Source organism: Lepeophtheirus salmonis, chromosome 14 (assembly GCF_016086655.4).
Source record: "Lepeophtheirus salmonis chromosome 14, UVic_Lsal_1.4, whole genome shotgun sequence".
NCBI classification, from domain to species: Eukaryota; Metazoa; Arthropoda; class Copepoda; order Siphonostomatoida; family Caligidae; genus Lepeophtheirus; species Lepeophtheirus salmonis.
The window spans coordinates 42,702,202-42,717,138 of record NC_052144.2 but is presented as its reverse complement, the minus strand read 5'-3'; the positions used below and the strand labels follow the sequence as shown (position 1 = coordinate 42,717,138).

Here is a 14,937-nt window from a genome sequence, read left to right as displayed (position 1 = left end):
AAGTATTATGGTGATGTAATAATATAATATTGAGAAGAGGCCAGGGAAAAAACCTATTTCCACGAGTCATCAAGTTAGTTTCCCCCTGTTATCGTTATCATGTATTATTGCATTGTATGAATACCTTTGTAGCAATATTTCATGGTATCGGAAAGCTCTTGAGTTTATTATTATTCTATATTTTTTCCTAATATTTTTGTGGATTCCCCTTAGAAATTAACATACATAAATCAGCTCCCAATATATGAAATATTTATTTATGTATTATGAAGTTTTTTTTGTTTTTAAATAAAAAAAACTCTAAATAGATGTTGCGTCCTCCTTCGTTGATATACTATCAGGACTGAGCGTATGATCCTGTTAAAAGTAGCTCGCTAAAAATAACAAAGATAAATAAACTCTTTTATCTTGATTTCTAAAATTATTTTTTTTTAGAAAATTCGATTTCCAACCGTTATTTTTATTTTTAGGTGAGTGAGTAAAGATGATATTAATGATTTACCTGTTTCTTTGATAACTATTGCTATTTGGTTGCTAGACTGTAGAAAACTTAAGAAGTCTTATTTCTTTCAATAAATAAATATATTGGGAAGATGGATGAATTCAATTTATGTTTTATGTATGTAGGTAGGTAGGTACCAAGAAGTCATTGATTTATGGATCAGGGGGAGGGTTGAGTCGGGGGATGCAATCATACAATGAAAAAAGTAAATTACATTTATCAAATATATATTTGCAACATGTAGGTTAGAAAAAGGCTTCTCAAATTTTTGATGCTCTGGAGCTCTTTATAAGGTTGAACATTGTTATCAAAGAAATGCTGGATGTGAGGAAGGGTCCATGTACTGCAAGACTTTGCTCACAAATCCAAGTAGTCCTTGAATCTTTTCATCGAGTCCAGTTCAAGTCTTTGGTAAATAAAAAAACCTTTCAAGAGTTCTTTATATTCAATGACAAATTCAAATGAATTTAATGTACAAGTCAAGCTGAGAGTCTTTGATAGCGTGTTTCTGTCTGTTGGTAATCCTTCAATATATGGACTCGAATCCAAGTTTAATCATTAGTCTTAACATTATGGACTCGAGTCCAATTCTCACCTCCGGCCCTTGTTATATAAATTAATATTTAGCAGCCTGTTGCGCATCAAAAAACATCCATTCTGATTATAAATTTACAATTAGTAACAGGGCTACTGTAAGGCCAGCGACGGCGGCCATATGACTAAAGTGGTGTTTTATTATTAACCGGAATGTTGAGGCTTTCATATAAAAAAAAATTATTGAAAAATATCCATCCGTCTTTTTTTTATAGCAATATCAAAAAGAAAAAAGTTTCTTGGGCCACACTGTATATGAGTTTTATGCCATAAATAATATTATTTTGCTGTTGTTGTCATGCTATAACATTATTACGTGGTATTTTAGCCAACTATTTAATTATTATGTGTTAATACTTGAAATATTTAAGACAATATATACAATATGTTAGTTACAAAAATGGCTGGTGAAGCACTTGGCTTCTATCACTAAGCCTAATTCTGTGGCTCGGCACTATACAAGTCCCTGGGTTTGGGGAACAGGGGAATAATTTGAGCTCATGATGAGTAAGATGGGAATTTCAGGTATTATTTGTAGTGTTGTCGTAACAATAAAGTAAGCAATCGTCATCATTTCCTCCTTGACTCTTTATAAATTCATCAAATGTCATACTTTATTAGAGACAAGTATTGTATGATAAGAGTCCACGTAAATAGCAAATCTAAAATAATCTCTTCACTAAAAACAAAAACAAAAAACCTGCAAGACGCTCAATATTTTATCTACAAATACAAAAACAAGAATCAATAATTCTACTACTTCAAAATATAAACCCCCTTCCCATGAGCTAAGTGTCCACTCTGTTGGAAAATCAAAGTAAGGTCACTCTTATTTTGAAAATCCTTAGCATTTGTTTGCGTTATTGTTTTGTTCTTATTGTAGGTCAACTGAAGAGTGTTTTTTGTGATTGAGTTTTTAGAGTTCCTTCTCTACTTGTCTCGTGGGTTGATTGATTATAATATCATTATTAGAAAAAGAAAGAAAGAGAAACTTTTAATATTCTAAAATAAAAATAATAAAAATTCGGGAATGTGCCTTGATTAAATATTTATCATGCAAATTCTACAATATATGTATACATAAGTGTAACACATTGATAGAACCATAATTACAGGGAAGTTATTGTGTAATATATATATTTATATTAGATCGTCCTGTCTTCAGGTGAATTCCACCCCCCTTCTGCACAAAGAACTTTTCTGTGGGGGACAATCCCCAGTTTCTATGTTTTATCAAAGGTAAAGAAGAGAAGTAATATATCAAAATTTAACCCCGATGGAAGTGATAGTTGTTGAAATGAAAAGACGATCATTTTTATCTTAAAAACAAGCTGCACAATAATTTTTTACTCAAAAAATAAATATAAAGAGTACATTTTATTACTAATATTTGGAACGTTACACGAAATAATTAAAATGGGCAATTTTGACCTAAAAATCTTCTTTTTTTTCAAATTGAAATGACCTGTATCAAGCCAAAAATGACATGAGAGGTCTCAATTTTGTCTGAAGTCAGTTGTTTTATTGTTCCAAGGAGAAAAGGCGGGGGGGAGATATTGACTCAAAAAAATAGGACAGTATAATGTGTAATAGAGAAAATGATTGTATTTTAAACGTAAAAGAGATAAACCTTACAATTTGCTTGTACAAATTAAGAAGAGAGTTAATTTTTGCATGCTGAATGCGCACATATCCCCTTCTCTGGAGTATACCAAATAATGAATAGGGATGTAAAAATTGTTTAAATCCTCGAGAGTGTAAATAAAAAAGTATATGTATGCAACTTGAACGGACGATATATCTGGTAATATGGATTACTGGGAGCGTTGTTAGCTTTCATACTTTGAGGTGGCTTAGCCCCAAAAGTTACCAACACTGTCATATAATTAGATATTTAAATAACTTTATTCTATATATACTAGTAGAGGATGACCGCTTTGCAAGGATGAGTGGAGGGGAATAGAAACAAAGAATGAAGGTAGAAGGAAATCGACAGAATGAAGGATGTAGAAACAAGGAATGACAATTACAACTCTTGAGCAAACCTTCGTTGTTAATACTCTTATTAACAACGAAATTGCATTGTCTTTCATGAGTACACAATAACGTTATTACTTTATACCTATATTGTCTATTTTTCGTAATTAGAGAATAATAATAACAGCATTAAGAAATCTGTTCAGATTTTTCCAACTAAAAAAGCCAATCTCACTTTCTAGGAAATATTTTATGTGTATCTTCTAATATCTTGCAGATATCCAGCATATACCTTTTTTAAACGTATGCTCAAGAGGATTTTGATAATTTTCATATCCCTAATCATGGATCCTTTCTATGGATATTCAGGAGAAATGAGGAGAATCATTCTCGATGCGCTTATGATCTAAAGTTAATATTTTGTACGTAAATTAATCACAAAAGAAAACAAAAAACAATGTACATAAATTAAAAATATACGTACAAATATGTTCAAACATAACTCATTAGAAGTTCATCCAAAAAATAAAAGTTTGATCTATTTATATGTACATTGTACAGTTGTCAATTCATATCAAACAATAACCCCCCTCCAATCCCCCTTGTCATGAGGTGGCAGAACAAATATAGGCAAAATAAATACATAATTAATTCTTTGATTCTTTTTTTTTTCTCGTCTTCCCCTTATGTACATATTTATTAATATATATTTCACTATTGAATTAAAGAAATGACATTTAGAAAGCCACTGGTGAACAAATTAGTAGGGGAGACCGGGAACAGTTGAAAACATGGGACGGTTGCAATAGGCACTTTTTATTGAGCAAGGAGAAAAACCTACCACCCCTCAATAATGAGGGGACATAATGAGATGTGAAAAAAACAATCTCAAGGCAATGTTTATATCTAAAAAAAAGGATGCTTGCTAAAAAATAGCTTCCCTAAAGATTAACATAGAAAGAACCATCTAAAGATGAATTGTTTTTTTAGAGCTCTGTGATAAATAAAGTAGCAATTGTTGCAAATACTGTAAATTACTTAATAAAGAAAGAAATCAAATGAAATAGATTATGAGCGTTGTGGAATTTTAAAAAACAGTTCTATAGATTTAATTGATTATTTCCGAAACTTCTTAGGTATTTATTGCAAGATTGAACTCACAAAAATGTTGGAATTATTTAAAATGAAGGTAAATAAATAATTATTTTGTCAAAAACAGACAATTCTTCAAATTGAACATTAATTTGTTGTGAACCCCTTGGGCAGTAGACATAAAGATGTGAAGTGCTTACACCACAAACTAGCATAGTTACCTAATTGGATTTGATTATAAAAAAAGATACCTCTTTTTAAGATGACAATTGTCAATATAAGGCAAAGAAATATCCAAGAAAACGTTTTAAACATTGGAAAGAGGGTTAGCTACAATAAGAGCTTTACTTTTTGTTGAAGATTTCATCCGCTGAAAAACACTGGGCGTTTAATATATTTGAAGCACTGTTTACTGCAAAGTGGTTTTAAAAATTCAAAAAAAAAAAAAAAAAAAAAATTGAAGGCAATAATTAACAGATTTGATGTCACTTTTCTCCTGATTTCAGTGATTTTATATTTATGTATATTATATTTGAGAGGCAACACATCTGGTGATAGAAATCAACATAAAAACTAGCGTGCTCCTATGGTTGAATATATAAATATATGGACATTAATTCAACAATGACTGGGTAATTTGATTTTTTCGACAGAAATTCAGACTTCCTCTTAGATTTTACAATTTCTGATCCTATGATTTATGCAAATTTATTAATAGGCAATTTTGTGATCAGACAATCACATAAATATATATTGTTTGAAGGCGTTCTTATTACATTATTTGATGTCAGCTGTTGTAGGAAGGAATTTTTGGATATAAAAGTACTCTTGATTTTTTCCATACCGCTACGATAGTGGTACCCAGGTACTGATGCATTTAAAACAGTACACTATAAAATGCATATTGGAATAGGTACTTAATTTGGCATTAATAGAAAAAAAAATGCAAAATAGTAGTTTAGCTATAAACAAGCTTCTCAGCCAGCTCGCCCCCACCAATGCAAAAATCAAATGAACGCCCCTGTAAGTCCTTGTAAATTTCCCTTCATAATATTTTTCTTATACCTTTTTATAAAATATTAGTATCTTGACTCCACCAACAACAGCTGACATGAAATCATGCAAAATGCTGTCATTATATATATTCTCTATGAATATAACACTAATTATTGTGAAAAAATCAGTAATTTTGCTCAACGTTTCAAAATATTGGATCCAAACGGATTTTGAGGGTTTAAGTAATTTTTAGGAGCTTAAATATTTTTAATAATGCTGTAGCACCCCCTCCCCCCTCCAAAAAAAAAAAAAGGAATTTTTGATTTTTACTATAAAATTTAATCTAAATTTTATAAATTTTTTTATTTTATTTCTCAAACTTTTTCCCAAAAAATTTGATTTTTTCTGAACAATTTTTTTAATTTTTGTGAATAAACATGGGTTTTTTAATTTTTCTATCTGCTCAAAATTAGCATTTTTTTAAAATATTCACCTTTGCTCAGTGGGATTCTAAGGAACTATATCTTTAATCACTATAAGTCAACAGACACGATAATAGTTTTTTTTATTAAAATTGAACATTGGGAGTTTAAGATATAACATCTCTCTATTTGTACTCATTTTTACAAATGAAATATATGTATATGATTGACAGCTACAAATTAACATATATTAGTGTTTTTAAACAATAGTCTTGTAAGGACATATGTATAAAGGTATGTCCGAATATACATATTTATAAACAAATAGAGGATCCACTTCATTATGGTCTCCCTCTTTTTTCCCCTTTTTCTCGACAAAAACAACATAGGACTCAAATGAATAATTGTCATAATTTACCTTTAATTAATTTTCACTCTCCTAGAACACACACACACACGTAGATCCGTTGTTATGCGTAGGTACTATTCAACTTCTGCAACTGCATAACTTTGTTCAAACTCTATTCAGACACACAACTATAATTATATTCACACTAATACTCTCCTCCGTGTCGTACTTCAAAAAGTACTTCCTAGATATATGTGTTTTGAAATTATCTGCACTTGAATAGTATTGGGTAACTTGTACAACACTAAGAAATATATTTTCTTCTACCTAATTATTAAGGGTTCGAAAAAGCAAGTACAAACACAAAATATAATATTTTGCAAAGTATTTTACTTGCTAAAAGATAAAGACAAGGTTGCGTATGTGTAATATAATATACAAGTCCATTGAAATATAACTATATATCGTGTACAGATTGTATCTTGTATTTACAGATTGTACGTGTTAACAAGTTCTACCTTTCATAAAGTCTTATTTAATCACAGCATTCAGGGCTCTCAAGTTTTGAAGTCAGTTTCGGGTTCGATTTTTAATCTTACTATGTGGCTGACTTGTGGCTAGTTTTGACTCACCCCTGGAATGCCTTGCTGTACCATTTCCAAAAATCACAAAATAGAGTTTCAAATAGTATCTCAAAATAGAGAACATTATTTCCAAGGTCCAAGAGTTGCTCTACGCTGCAAAGCATACGAACTGATTATTCCACTCGGAATCCAAAGCTGTGTATCCACTTTGATTAATATCATGGACTCCTCCTCAGGTGGAGGCACACCCCTAGCCATAATCATTAATCAGACTGTTGACAAACAACATCCAACCAAGGAGTGTTGTTTGTTAGTCAGTTCTGACCTGCTTCTCTATCTCTAAGAATTTTTAATAGTGAATTTACTTGTTTTTAATCCTCTTTGAAAGGGAGGGGGGAAGAAAAAAAAAGGTATAACCTTTCTTAAAAGAAAAACAAGTTATCTTTGATTTAATATTCTATAAAATCTATTAAGTTATAAGCACTGATGTATAAACATAGTCAAATTTATAAAAATCTAAATTTAAAAGATTTATGTTTTTTGTGCAAGTGTTATAAAACATAAATTGTTATCATGCTATTATTTATTTTTTAACCTTAGAAAGGTCAACTGTTCATAGAATCCCGTTTTAAAAAGTATATATATTTCTTTCTTCTTGAATGATGAATTTATCGCAATCATACAACGAGACTTAATTTACTAAATTTATATGTTAATATTAGAAGAAAATATATTGGTTAAAAAGACAAAAACACTATTGGGTTATCACATCGTAAGTAGCACTATACTTTTCATTTAAAATTTGGTCTCCCATATTTTTTTTATTCCATTTTTTACAAATTTCCTTATACAAGTTATAACTTGTATCTACAGGATATATATATTAGGGTTTAAAAAAGTTGGACAGAAACAAATCAAAGAATCGTTGTCACGAATATTGATATTGTTGTAAGGGAAGGGTTGCGTGTCTTTTGTAACGTCGAGTCCATTTAAACTTCATAGACATGTAGGATTTTTTTGTGTGTTTTTGATAACTTATAGAGAGCCTTTGAATTTATTCATGTTTACGAACTCAACGTGTGATTATCATATACATAATACATGAATATATATATTTTTGGGGGAACTTTTTCGTATTGTTATTGATATTTTTTAATATTAGAGTGTGTCAATATTAGTAATAACAGTACACTATATTGATAGGCTTGTTTGGTGCTTAGATTCAAACTATCTGGAATATTCGCATTTTGAAGATTTTCTTTTGTTTTGTGTTGTTAAAGAAAATAAGTAAAAAGAATATGTTGTACATCAAGATTCAAAAACAATATTGAATCAAATTAATAATTATTTTTTACTTCATATATTTACTTTGATTGAAGAATTGAGCCTCGACTTGGACTTGCAGTATGAGGATATATTGTCACATTGTCCAATATTTCATCAACTTATTTATGGGTTTTAATTCAAATTTCTGGAAGAGTTGAGACCTTCTTAAGAATTGCAAAACCTTCATTTGTTTTATTATTTATATATGGCCTCCTTCAAAAAAAAAAAAACTTTTCCACTTCTAATTTTTTGATAGTGACGATTATTTTAATCCACTTTCAATATAATTCGGTTCTATAAAAAGGATTAATCAGAATCATTTGTTGGTAGGAATTAACGATAAATTGTATTACCATAGAGGAATACAAACGTAATCCAACCTCGAGATATAGAAATATCATAAAACTGACAATTCATCAAAATGGAATTAATTTTGGTATGATTTGTATATTTCATTACTATAATTATTTATTTGTCATGACCTTTTAAAAGAGTTAAATAAGATTCTTGGGAGTTACTTACCAATGTATAAGAACAATATGAAGCAAACGTCTCTGAGGAATTGAGCTTTCATGTTGATATTTGTTTGTTTTTTGCCTATTTTGTATGTATTGAATGACAAATAGTCCTAAAGAGTTGAGGCCCTTTTTAGGGGAAGTGTTCAATTTGTTGTTAAGGGATTTATTTTGATCTTAGAGAGCGATATGTTATACATTTTAATGAACTGAATACTGAGAAGGAACTGATTTGATTCCTTTACTTGGAAACCGTCGTTGCTAAAAATAAATAATACATTATGATGGCGGCCTTCACAACATGAGGATTTTTCCTTTCTCTCAGGCTCCCCCCTCACTCTACATATCTTTCTACCGCACTCCGCTTTCTATAAAAATTAAGATTTTTTCTTCTTTCTTAAAAAGGCTCTCTCTCTCTTCCCGTGCTCGATAAAATACATATATATATGCAAAGGAAGGAGGAAAAAATCCGTAGAGAGCTTCAACGAAAGCCGTTCTAAAAAGACAAACTAAATCTTATACATAAAATATTATAATTCCATCGTTACTGACGATAAAAAAGGCTCACGAAGGCGAAAAACCTACCGCTCTCTTTTTCTTTAGCTACTAAATGACTTATCGGTACATGTCTTTTAAATGGGATTGCTCTCTGCCTCTCTTAATATTGAAGTTGGTTAGGCCTATCCTTTTTTTTTTTTTTTTTTTTTTCATCTTTTTTAAGATTATGATGTAAACTAAACAACCTTGCTTTTTACCCTTCTTCCTCAGTGGTCAAGTTGCAACTATTGAGAATCAGAATTAGAATATTACACATTTATAAATAAAACAGTACTTCCATTCTACTGAATACTCAAGTTCATATGAATTTTGACTCATTAATTGTAGAGTGGAACCCGCATAATACGGATCTCAAGGGATTGACAAAATCGTTTTATTGAATTAATACAGAGGTTACGTGACCTAAAAAAATAATAAGTTCTAATCATGGAATACACAAACAAGGGACAAAATTGGGAAAATATAGCATTACATTAGTCGTCATAATAAACGTAGATGAGTCGAATAAATAAATTATATAATTTTTTTCTAGGTAGTTCGATAATGATTTGTAACAAATAAACAAAAGTAAATGATTAAAAAACACCATTAATAGAAAAAATTTATCTAATAATATTATACTTAACTTTAAAATGAAAAAATATTTCACCAATTTTTAGTTGATCAGTAGTATGATCTTTCTTATCAAAGCTTACTACATTGCCGAAGATGATCTTACTTTTCTATACAAAAATGTCGCAAAGAATATAGAAAAGAGAGATCATCTTTGGTTGCTGTCACATACTGAGTAGTGAGAGCAGCAAATAAAGATTGGTGGCTCTCTGAATTTATCATAAACTTTAGGAAGGTATGGTTTTTTCTAAATGTCTTTATAGAAATTGATTATAAATAAAATTACCATATATAACATTTCTAAGGATGCAGAGATCACCTACCTCTATAAAATATTTTAAGAAATTCAGCATTATAGATTAAAAGTCTAACAGGTTCTAAAATGTTTGATGGCCTTTATCTATTTCTCTCTCACTAAGATTGGATGGAAACTTATGTGAACATGCGTGCGCGGAAAACTGCTCTGGAGAAAATTACCAGTTGGGAAAATTACCCGTATTTTGTAAAAAAAAATTACAAACTTATTGTATTATTTTATGTTTATTTATAAGATATGGATTTTTGCTTAAACAAAACTATAATTATTAAAATTTTAGTTTAATTGTCATTTACTAACAGGATTAGATAAACTATTTCCAAAAAAAGAAATCAGTTAGTTACTCTAACTATATTATTTACGTGTAACGCAGTATCCATAAGAAAAAGAGTTAAATGGCGTAAAAACAAAGAAAATGCGGTTTTCAATTTGCAAACCATGAGCTTAAACTATTTTGTGGTATTAGAAGGATTCTTTGGGTGTATTGGATGAATTAGCGTTGGTTTTTAAGGATATATGTGTACCCTCAAGTGCCCCGGACAACTATTTTTTTGGTATTAGAGGGGTTCCTTAAATGTTATAGATGAAGGGGGGAGGGGGTTTAAGGATCAAGGGGTATCTCCAAGTATCCCACGCTTAGAACTAAGGTTGATAATTTTGATAAGACTACAAAAGCGTGCGAGGAGAAGGGAAGAAATACTTATGGCATCATTGATTAAGTAATATACATCTTCTTCAATCAAGAACGTTATCATTCCCGCCTTTATTATTCAATATTAATATAATATTAGATGCTGATAGTCGATAGAGAACTGAATAAAATCCCTAAAATAATGACGCCTTCTGTCTGGATTTCTGAAAATGGAGGCCCAGGAATTTGGAAAATACTTACCGGACGAGTAAAAGATGGCTTGTCGGATTTGTCGATATAAATGTGTCTTTAGTCCCTTGTCTAGAATTACACGCCACTCATCTCATATCAAGAGTATGGATATTCATCTATAAAATCAAGTTAAGGATGAATATATCAAGTCAGACTTTAACTTTGATCTGACAAAGATGCTTATTGCATGTATATACCCTTATCCATTTTTATGGAGAAATACACGGGTAAACCTATCCCTTCCGAGGAACCATCATTAAATTAGTGGAGGATGTTGGTAATCATTCATAGAAACACCCCCATTGTAAATTGTGAAGTTAAGATAATTTTCAGCATGTTTAAAGTCATCCACACCAAATTACGAAATGGAACTCTGAATTTTGTACCATCTAATAGTAAGTATTCATTTTTTTTTAAATTTAATCATAAAATATAATTCTATTTTAGCTAAAATTATTAAGAATTATGATACACAACTCATTAAATGGCAGAAACAAGTGCTTAAATGGTCACAACAACGGGGGTAGTAGCTTTGGATGGTTCGCAACTAGTTTGTCTGACATTAGTTTCTTCACTTAAAGACTTGGGTATGATCATTAGGTTTTCCAATATTACATAGTCAATAAATATTACTTTTTTATCCTTTAAGGATTAGCTATGGTTGATAAGCCCCAAGAAATGGTGTTCAGAAAACTCGTAAAAGGCAAAAACAACTGCTTAAATGGTCACAACAACGGGGGTAGTTACATTATAGTTAGCAATTGTGTGTATCCTTCATGATAATAGTATGTTGTTATACAAGCATAAATAACTGGGGAAAATATCTTTTTTGATGCTCTTAATAAGGAGTAATATCGCGAACATTACTACATAATTAAGTTTTGCACTAAATCTTTACGATGAATTTAATTATAACATTGTTTTTATTAGTATATTTATTGTCTAATTTTATGATTTTGACATTTACTTTATTATTAATAATTATTTAGATCTCATCCGTTGAGATATATCTATCCTGTGCACAATTTTATATAGCAACTTCCACATTAGGAAAAAAGGGTGATGATCTTTTCGATTAAACTCCACGTCTGGCTTGTATTTAGCAACTTAAAGTTATGTCATATTTAACTGAATTCATGTCAGAACAAGAAAATATTATTTGGATCAATCTATTATTTCAATATTCTGTATTTATAGTTTATTGTTATTATTAGTTATATGATTACAATTGTTTAATTTTGTATATTTAAGATAAATGTATGATGGTTTATTTTTTAGTATGTAGATTACATTTAATTTAAGCCTTCTTTTTTAAACTTTGACCTTCAAATATATTTAGAAATACTCTACTTTGTCGTTTCATTAGTTATTATTCTGAGAATATGGTTCATAATAAATTACAATTTCATGGAGTGTTACGTTTTCAAATCTACTGTAACAGATAAAAAACGTCCAAGTCAATTATACGTAGTATATCTTCATTAAACATTTTGCTGCTAATAAATACTGTCGTTATAACCTCAAAAATCATAATAAAGCAGGCAGAGGATAATCACATCAGTGTTTTGAACAATGATACCATAAGTCTTTCTCTCCCCCCTTCTCCTTGCACGCGTTTTTCTCTACAGAATTATCAACTTTACATAACCATCTTTGAATCTGTAATGTAAAGTGAAATTTATTGATAAAATAATGCAAAGGACAAAAAAATATTCATTCACTAAATCCAAAAACCGTCGTAGATGGGTGTGCTTTAAACGAAGATCATCATTATATACTCCGTTAAAAATATAATTTGGTATTTCCATAGTTATCCATTATAAACTAATATCCATACTTAGTGTCAGAGCCTTCGCCGGGTTATTCTGTAGTAGGTTCATATTTGATTGTCCAAACGTTAGACATTGGAATCTACAGTGATGACGAAACATTTCAAATCGATGTAATATTTTGCGCCTATACATTGTATAAGATGGTAAACATGGTGTGTAATAAGTTTGACTTTTTCTTTTGATAGTATCTTGTAGACTCTTAAGGCATCAAAACCACTCAAGTGAGACATTATAATTGATCTAAAATTAAATTAATAAAATTACCAAAAATATTGAATTATGTAAAGGGTGTGGCAGCAAAACGTGGACTGTTAATTAATGGTATTTTCTCATTACTTTGAAAAGGTTTAGTTATTATTTTTTGATATTCGGGTTTCTGCCATCCTTTTTACATCAAAAAACTATACTAATCATTTAGTCATTTCATCATCATCAGCGAGCAACAAGCAAAAGACAGATCATTTCTAATCTCCTATATGCTGGAGATGATGTGATGAAGATTTCGGACATTGTTAAGTGTTCTAGTAGCCTAGTTTTTAAGTTGGACAGGAAAAAAAAATGGAGAATATCTCTTCAGGATGTCAGGAAGTGGAGGGCGTAATTTAAAGAGGGATGCATGTTCTTGTTAAGTTTGGAGAAGAATATAAAGCAAGATTCCACGAAGTCGATGACTCGTCTCGCAAACGACTTCTCTGTGGATCCTAGGACCATCAGGAGGGCTATAAAGCACAACTTGGGATTAGTTTGCTTCACAAGGACCCCACGCCTCCTTCTTATAGAGGGCATGAAAGCCAGGAGGCTCGAGAGGTGTAAGAAAATCTCCTCACATTGATCAAGGCAAATTGATCATTGTGAAAATTTTCTCGGACAAGAAAATTTTCACAGTTGATCAACTCCACAACCGCCGGAACGACACTTGGTTTGCGTAAACAAAAGAAGAGGTCCAAGGGGTTTACCAAACCAAATATCAGTCCCAAACAATGGTCCTCGGCATTGTGGCCTCTGATGGAAAGAAGATGCCTCCTTTCTTTTTCAAGGCTGGAGAAAATCGGTCAGGAGCCCTACTATAAGCTGCTTGGATACACCATCTTCCCATGCCTGAAGACTAACTATCCGGAGGGTAACTACGTGTGGACTCAGGACAGCTACCCTCTCACACGTCCACCAAGTGCCAAAAGTTCAGCGCAGAGAATATGGCTCGATTCTAGTCCAAAGAGATATGCCCCCATCCTCACCAGATTTGAGACCACTTGACTATTCTATATGGGGCACTTTGGAGAGGGAAACAAATATGACCTCACATCAAAATGTGGACTCACTGAAGTCCTCCATAGTGGCTCTATGGTACAACTTTTCAGAGGCGTTATTCATCAACTCCTGCTTGGTCTTCAGGTGATGTCTTAAGGCTGTGATGGATAATGAAGTTGATTTTTCTTTTTTTTTTTTGCAAAAACCTTGTCTATGTTTTGTTAACATTATTTTTTGCCTATTATTGAAAATATAAAATGATTGATGTATTTCTAAATCCATATCTTGAGGTCACGTTTTGATGCCTTACCCGTAGTCTTATGAATAAATTATGTAAAAAAAAAAACCACGATGTGGAATTACATTAACATAAATAAGCATTTTATTTTCAAATTATACGTCCTATGCAAAATCTACAACTAAAAATATGCAAATGTTTCATTATTTTGTCCAACGAACATGGTTCTCCTTGAAGGCTTTGAAAATGTGTTTTAGACAACTTAGAAACTTGAGTGATCCGTTTGGCTAGAAGCGAACAAGATTGACAGTTGTATCTATTACCGTCGATATTGGGGATCCTGACGTTAAACGTGGCATACCATGCATCTTCGGAATTAAATATCACTCTTAGGTAATCAGTAAACCCTTACTGTTATAAACTTTTACATTAGGCATAGAAAAGTTCAAGCTCCTTTGGAAGACGCACTGATCCAAAACAGTATTCTCACTTTGATGTATTTTGAACCAACATTCTCTAGGCCTCTGAGGTTCAAGGACTCGAAATATCTCAGAATATATAACAAAGGAGAGCCAGTAAAATACGTAAATGACGGAATTGTATAATTTTCCACAATTTAGACATGGTAGTCTAAAAAACAATATCTCCGTTGCAAGTTGAAATTATGAAGTACATTTTTTCCAATTCGCTATAATTTTCGTAGAATTCCTTATTGAAATAATCTATTTTTCCAGTAAATCTAGTTGTTCTAGAAGCTTTCTACCATTAATCAGTAATTATAAAAACATTATGCAATTTTTACAATACATTTTTAAACACGACATCACATTTTTCGTCTATAATGTGTCAAATTTGGAAGAAAATGTGTTATAAAAGTTTATATTTTATTGTAA

The 14,937-nt window shown here is 31.0% G+C and overlaps 1 protein-coding gene across 1 annotated transcript in view; it reads right to left on the bottom strand.

Annotated features, from left to right (window-relative positions):
• LOC121129688 (uncharacterized) overlaps positions 1-8,586 on the bottom strand; it is a 101,987-nt gene extending 93,401 nt beyond the window's left edge. The window contains exon 1 of the mRNA XM_040725413.2: positions 8,365-8,586. The gene's annotated coding sequence lies outside the window, so the exon portion shown is untranslated. The remainder of the gene's footprint in view (positions 1-8,364) is intronic.
• Between the last annotated feature and the right edge of the window lie 6,351 nt (positions 8,587-14,937).